This window comes from Lissotriton helveticus, chromosome 9, assembly GCF_964261635.1.
Source record: "Lissotriton helveticus chromosome 9, aLisHel1.1, whole genome shotgun sequence".
Taxonomy (NCBI): Eukaryota; Metazoa; Chordata; class Amphibia; order Caudata; family Salamandridae; genus Lissotriton; species Lissotriton helveticus.
Genome location: NC_136070.1, coordinates 846,446,170 through 846,453,308, shown reverse-complemented (window position 1 = coordinate 846,453,308; position 7,139 = coordinate 846,446,170). Strand labels below are relative to the sequence as shown.

General features: G+C 45.4%; 1 long non-coding RNA gene across 1 annotated transcript; it reads left to right on the top strand.

The window, feature by feature from the left end:
• Positions 1 to 4,152: 4,152 nt before the first annotated feature.
• LOC144783015 (uncharacterized) lies at positions 4,153 to 6,809 on the top strand. Its single transcript, XR_013601361.1, has 3 exons — positions 4,153 to 4,270; positions 5,281 to 5,417; positions 6,712 to 6,809. It is a non-coding gene; the product is annotated as an uncharacterized LOC144783015 (long non-coding RNA).
• The last annotated feature ends 330 nt before the right edge of the window (positions 6,810 to 7,139 follow it).

Sequence of the window (7,139 nt, the reverse complement as noted above, 5' to 3'; positions counted from 1 at the left end):
AAGGTGTTGTCAATGCTATCCCCCCTAAAACGCAAGATTGGTTATGTTTCCACGGATAATGGCGCCAATGTAGTTAAGGCCATGTCACAGGGTCACCATGTTAGAGTGCCGTGTTTGGCGCACTGTATCAACCTGGTAGTTCAAAAATTCTTGAGTGATAAAGAGAGTCCAGCGTTCGAGGTAATGGCCACCTGCCGCAAAATGTGCAACCATTTCAGCCATTCTTTTAAGGCCCGGAAGCATCTGCGGAGACTGCTACTTCAACGTGGAATGCCAGTGAAAGCACTCATCCAGGAGGTGGCAACACGTTGGAACTCAACCTTCTACATGCTTGAGCGTCTGCATGAGCAGTATACGGTACTCGATCACTATTTCTTGACAGAGGCTACATCTCAGAAGGAGGACCTGCGGATGAGTAAGGCGCAATGGGCCATAGTTAAAAGCCTGACAGACATGCTTCGTCCTTTTGAGTTCTTCACGCGTGCAGTCAGCCAGGAGGACTGTAATTTGGGAAAAGCTATCCCATTGTTGTGCATACTGGAGCACCAACTGATGGCGGTTTCTTCTGAGTTTGAAAAAGATGAAAAAAAAAAAAACCATTTCATTTTGTCTGAGAAATTATTACATCGCCTACGTGGTGATGAACGTCTTAAAAACATCAACTCAGATCAGCATTACATTTGTGCTACTATTCTGGATCCACGCTACAAAAAGGCGCTGGCAGACAACGCATTCTTTCCTTTCGCTGATGCAGATGTTCAAAAGTACAAACATTGGTTAGCCTGGTCAGCCAAGAGGTTTGAAAAAGAACGGCAGGTTATTGAAGGAGAAGCCAGTACATCAGCATCAGCATCAGCAGGCCATCCGCAGTCACAAGAATCCACTTCTGCACCTGTAGCTGGGGCACAAGTGACCTCTCAGCCGTTAAAGACACCGGCAACTGGATCATCTGCACCACACACAATGACAACACTAACAGTGGCTGGGGAGGAGGATTGGCTAAGTTTGATGGGGTATGGTTCTCTAAAAAATGTCACAGGCACAGCAAAAAGTAAGCAAAGTGGAGGAACAGTTGATGACCTTGAGTCGATGGTGCAGGACTATCTGAATGACTCAACAGTGGTCTTTCTTAATGAGGAGCCATTGCAGTATTGGCATGGCAAAAAACAATTGTGGCCACAGCTCTACAACCTGGCTATAAACTATTTGTCTTGCCCACTCGCAAGTGTGTCTTCTGAACGTGTTTTCAGTGCTGCTGGTGGCATTGTAACTGCCAAACGGAGCCGCCTATCGCCCAAAAATGTGGAGCGGCTGACAATGATCAAGATGAATCAGCACCTCATACCACCAGATTACAAAGTGCGAGAAAGCACGCCACATGAAGACGATGAGGACAGCAACGTAGATGAGGGGATTTTTTCTCTGTTCGGTGCCACTGACCTCATCCAGCCTGAATTCGCAGAGTATGATGACGAAATCTTGTTCTTATTCCCTGACACCGAGCCCTGAAAATGAGACAATCAATCAAGAACTTTCTTTTTCGTCCTTATTCACTTTTATTCCTGTGTGCTTTGTGTCTCTCTTTCTTTGTTTTGCACAGTTAATTTAATTCAAACTTTAATCACCTAATCCCAAAAAGAAGACCATCATCAGAACTGTCTTCACTTGTTTGCTTATTGATTTGAAGGTGCCGCAGTCTACATTCCTCAGGTTCACAAGTTCTGAAGAACATGCTCCTCTATCCTCCTCCTCCAGACTGCGATTTCCCTCCAAGCAGAGTGCTGGATTACGCACAATGAAGAAAGACTCAGCACTTGTGGGGGTGTTGTACTTCTTTGCGGGTGAGTTGACGGTTTTGGGCCCATTGCTGTGAAGCTCTAATAATGGACAAAAGTGTTTTGGACCAAATATGAGGTGAAAATTTCTTGCCGTTTTTGCTGACTTGCTTGCCTTTGAGGTGCTCTTTGGCGGGGTTCCGGGGGTTTGTGTGTAATTTTTGGTGTCTGTCGAAGCACTGCTGCGACAGTCTAATCTTGATTGCATTTGCTTTTCAGGAAATCCGTGGTGGAAAACAGGAGTTATGATGATTGATGATGACCTAGCTGCACAGCGCGTTACTTTGGACCGAAGGCCGAGAGATATTGTAAGTATGAGATTTAGCTTTTTCGCTGTTTGGGGGTGTTGTCGGGTGTTTTTTTGCGGGTGGGTTGGCGCCGGCGGGTCTTGCCTGGGGCATTCCTGGGAAGGTCTAATACCGGATACAAGTATTTTGGACAAAATCCATAAGGAACAGCCTTTTTTTTGCCATTTCTTCAGACATCTTGCTCAATGTAGCTTTTGGGGGGCTTCCTGCTGTTCGTGGGTGGGTTGCGGCCGGGGTCTCTGTCGAAGCACTGCTGCGACAGTCTAATCTTGATTGCATTTGCTTTTCAGGAAATCCGTGGTGGAAAACAGGAGTTATGATGATTGATGATGATGACGACCTAGCTGCACAGCGCCGCGTTTGGACCGAAGGCCGAGAGACATTGTAAGTATGAGATTTAGCTTTTTCGCTGTTTGGTGGTGTTGTGTCGCGTGTTTTTTTGCGGGTGGGTTGGCGCCGGCGGGTCTTGCCTGGGGCTTTCCTGGGAAGGTCTAATACCGGATACAAGTGTTTTGGACAAAATCCATAAGGAACAGCCTTTTTTTTGCCATTTCTTCAGACATCTTGCTCAATGTAGCGTTTTGGGGGGCTTCCTGCTGTTCGTGGGTGGGTTGCGGCCGGGGTCTCTGTCGAAGCACTGCTGCGACAGTCTAATCTTGATTGCATTTGCTTTTCAGGAAATCCGTGGTGGAAAACAGGAGTTATGATGATTGATGATGATGATGACGACCTAGCTGCACAGCGCCGCGTTTGGACCGAAGGCCGAGAGACATTGTAAGTATGAGATTTAGCTTTTTCGCTGTTTGGTGGTGTTGTGTCGGGTGTTTTTTTGCGGGTGGGTTGGCGGGTCTTGCCTGGGGCATTCCTGGGAAGGTCTAATACCGGCTAGAAGTTAGTTGGACAAAATCCATAAGGAAACACCAGTTTTGGCACTTTGTAAGTTAGGGTTCGTTAGGGTTAGCCCTAGCAGCAGGATTGCATGTGTTTAGGGGGGTTCTATTGCAACGCGGTTCTGTTGTTGTAGAGCACTGTTGGAGCGATGCTGGCTATGGATACTTTTGCTTGCAGGCAAGTGGTTTGAATACAATCCACGGTCTGTATTTGGGTCTACTGTTACTTTCAAAGTACGTTTTGTAACCATTTTTCTGCTAGGCATCATCAAAGTGTGACTTTTTGAACCACACAGCGTACATACCTTTTATTTATTTATCAGTGGTATTGTAATAGCACTTCCTGTTTTCCGTTCAATAATTACAGGCCGGGTTTCAGTCAACATCCGCCAGGCAGGCAGTGGACAGGGTGTCTCTTCTGTCAGTGGTCACCACCACATTGATGGACGAAGCGTCAGCTGGAATGGAGGAGTGCCGCCAATAAGAGGAATTGTTTGCTGCATGCAACTTACTTACCAATTTCAACAGGACAACTCCAACAACATACGCAATACAGATACAGTATCCATTGTTGTCTTTTATTCTATGAGTGTGACTGCATGTGCTTACCTTTACTTTGTAACCAAAGATTGTCTGTAAACTCTGTATCTTCAATTATTGTTTGTCCATGCTCTGCTTTTTTTTTCTTCTCTCAACAAAACCTACCCAAAAAGAAACCCCCATTCCCATCCATTTTACAAACCCTAACCCTCTTCCCCCGGGCTGTGTTGTTTTGCTTGATGTCTGACTAAAATGACATCAATAATTCCACACACTTGCTGGGGAGGATAAGGTGATAGCAGCAACAGGCTGGTGAAGGAATACGAGGATATCTTCTAGACTTACTCAGCTTCAGTACTATATCTTCTAGTAGTAGTAGCCAATGTCAAATAAATTCAACGCAAGTACTAGTTATACTTGCAATACTTTACCATTTGTTAGGCTACATTATGGCACTGTTCTAGTGTACTGTCACCTGCTATTTTCTCGATCGTACCGTAACCGTTGTAATGCTACAGTAAGGAGTACAAACAAGGTTTCGTTTTCTTTTTTTCCATAGGCATGCAACTGCCACTGTGTCACACCACTAGTAACACCGCAATGAGGAAATGTCACCCGCCCAGGAATGACAACGTTAATCCCCATTTCACCTGGAGCCAGCCCTGGGCCTAGCCCTAATTTCTAACACAAATTACAGGTAAGATAAGCGTTTGGTGGGAGGTAGTATAATGGAGTATTATTTCGGAGTAGACAAGAGTTTGACGGTTGTACTACTAAAGTCCTACGACTGTTCAGGAAAACAAAGTTACTGTTACACCCCCGCCCCCCACCCACCAGACTGAAAAGCAGTAAAAAACAGGTATGGTCAGATAAAGTAGTTGAAAAATATATTTATTTATCCCTAACAAAATAATCTCCCTCACCCACCCTAACCCCAACGATTGTCTCTGAAACGTCCCAAAACGATCCCAACTCCCAAATCCCACCCCCCAAAAGTCTATAAAAAAAGGGCAAGGGACACTCCACTACTGGAGGGTGCTGGTGCTGGTGCATGATGCGGCATGGGCATCATACTCCTTGCGGAGGGTGGCAAGCTCGGAGCGGAGGCCCTTAACCAAGGTCTTATACCTCAGGACCTCCTGCTCCAGGTTGGACATGCGGACTCGTAGTTGGCGTTCCTTGCAGCTCCTGTGGGGGGCAGCTGGTGTTTCCGGTGCTTGGCGGTGGCGGTCGGCTTTCTTAGCCCGGCTCGGTCCCGCTGGTTTAGTCACGGAGGAGGATGCAGTCGAAGATGTTGCCCCGCTCGACTGCGTGTCCTCCTCCTCCTCCAGGGCCACCAGCCGCCGATACTCGGCGACTGTGGCCTCCAGCCTCCGTTGCCGGGCCAATCTAGCCTGCTCCCTCCTTGTTGTTGATTTGGAAGAAGGAGCAACTATATGAAGAAAGAAAGACATAGTCTGTAACCAATGCTCCTTATTAATAACACAAAGTGATTGAGCCGAAAGTTGGGTCACAGAGTACAAGTAGCAAATTGAAAGCACAGTACATAACTATTGAGGACAGTATCTATGTAACCCTCCCACTTCTGCATCCTTGCTCTAACAGTAGTGGTAGTTTAATGAACTAATTCTACGACCACTATGGACTTCCATTACAGTCGACTATGACAGTACACCAGTCTTATTCTTCTTCTTCTCTCTTGTTTAGGGAAATGGGTACGTTATCTTATGCAAGCCGGCAGAATGACATGGACACAGCACAGTGAAGTTGCACCCGAGAAAAAAAGTTGCACACCATGATGATGGAGACAGACTTGCGTTACTGTACCGGTCCAGTACATGCAGGTGGTGAAGCTATTACTTTTCTATTACGGGTGGCACTGAGAATACTCTGTTACAAGGGCTACTGCTTAATTAATTTACCTTTCACCCTACAGTGCAAATGAGTACTAGAAAAGGAAACTGAAGAAGCTAACTAATTTGATTATCTATCACTTCACATGGGACGTATTTAATGACAGATGAGATGACTTTAGGTGCTTTGCTTAATATTGAGTGAACACAGTGATACACCCACACATGAATGACGTACTACAAGTAAACTAAAGTTATTAAGAGAGGTACGGAGTGTCCACCGTAATAACCAGATATATGCTGTGAATGCAAACGCAATACAAAGTACTGCTACTATTCATGGAAGTATTGGACACATTTACAATTTCTTTTCCTTGCCTTCCCTGCACTGGGACGGACGTGCGGGTGCGGTGGTACATGCTCTTCAAGGTAACACTTACTTCACCTGGCGACCATCTACTCTCTCTAGATACACATTTGCTATGTAAGAGTCAGAGAATACCATGCTCCAGGCATCCATTCATTCAAAGTATACGCACACATACAGTTTCTGTTTCACCCACCCAGGCTGCTGTCCTTCCACCCATCCTTGCTTCATCATTGACCCAGCCATGCACCATACCATATTCTTTCCTTCCCAGCCACCTCTGGGTCCAAGCAAACACATATCGTTCTTCTTTGCCAGCCATCATACAAGTTCGCGTCCCACTTACTTACACCCTTCTTTCGCTTTTCGTTCATCCCATCCATCACGTTCGTCTAAGAACTTATTGGGATTCTTCTCACCAAAAACTTCACAGCTAAGTCGAAGTACATTTCGAGGAGGCTACTACCTGGTTGATTTGTAATTGTAATACACCCGTGCAGAAAGCACACTATGCAGTCTTCAATCTCAATAAGTAAGGAATATATAGCTTACCTGTTTCCGCCACCACCGTTTGATCCCCCACAGGAACGGCCACCAGCTCTTCTACCGCCGCATCCTCCCCAGAGGCCTCCGAGTCCAAGTCCAACACATCAGCCACCTCCGCGCTGGCCCCGTCACCAGATGTTACACCTACAAAGTACATTTAAGAAAGTTAGAATACACCACTCACTACTATATAATATTTGGTCTAGGAGAAATGTTAAAAAAACAGAATACAATGTAATAATTTGTGACTGTCTACTCCATAGTAAAAATGTCCCATTTTCCAGGGAAGGCTGTTGTCTTGCTGCACTTTTATGCACAACTGATGAATGCTTGCTTTTGATTTTTAACACGCACCACTTTTTCTCCTAACAGACAGAAGCTTGACTCCTGAGTCCTAAGAACACGACCAGGATCAAGTTCAAAGTAGGTGAGAGTTCGGCTCGACCACAAGAAATGTGTCCAATTAATCGTCATCACTAACCACTTTTCCGTTTACAGTTAAATAGTTTTATGACAAAGTAGATTTCAATAAATGTGTTTACTTTTAATAAAGCTTTTACACTTAAATAGACTCTGTGGTTTTTGTTCCTCTAGACTAGAGTGGATGAGCTAAAGGTTTTGGAATTTTTGCAAGCATGAGTGCCTCTGACACTTCTTGACTGTGCTGTGACTCCGTACTACTCTCTTGTCCTGCGTACGATAATCTAGAGATCATTGGGGATCTATAATCGGTGACTTCGGGAGCTGAATGACTCTGCCACACTATCTAGTCAGTAAGGAGACAGTGCATAGAGGTATTG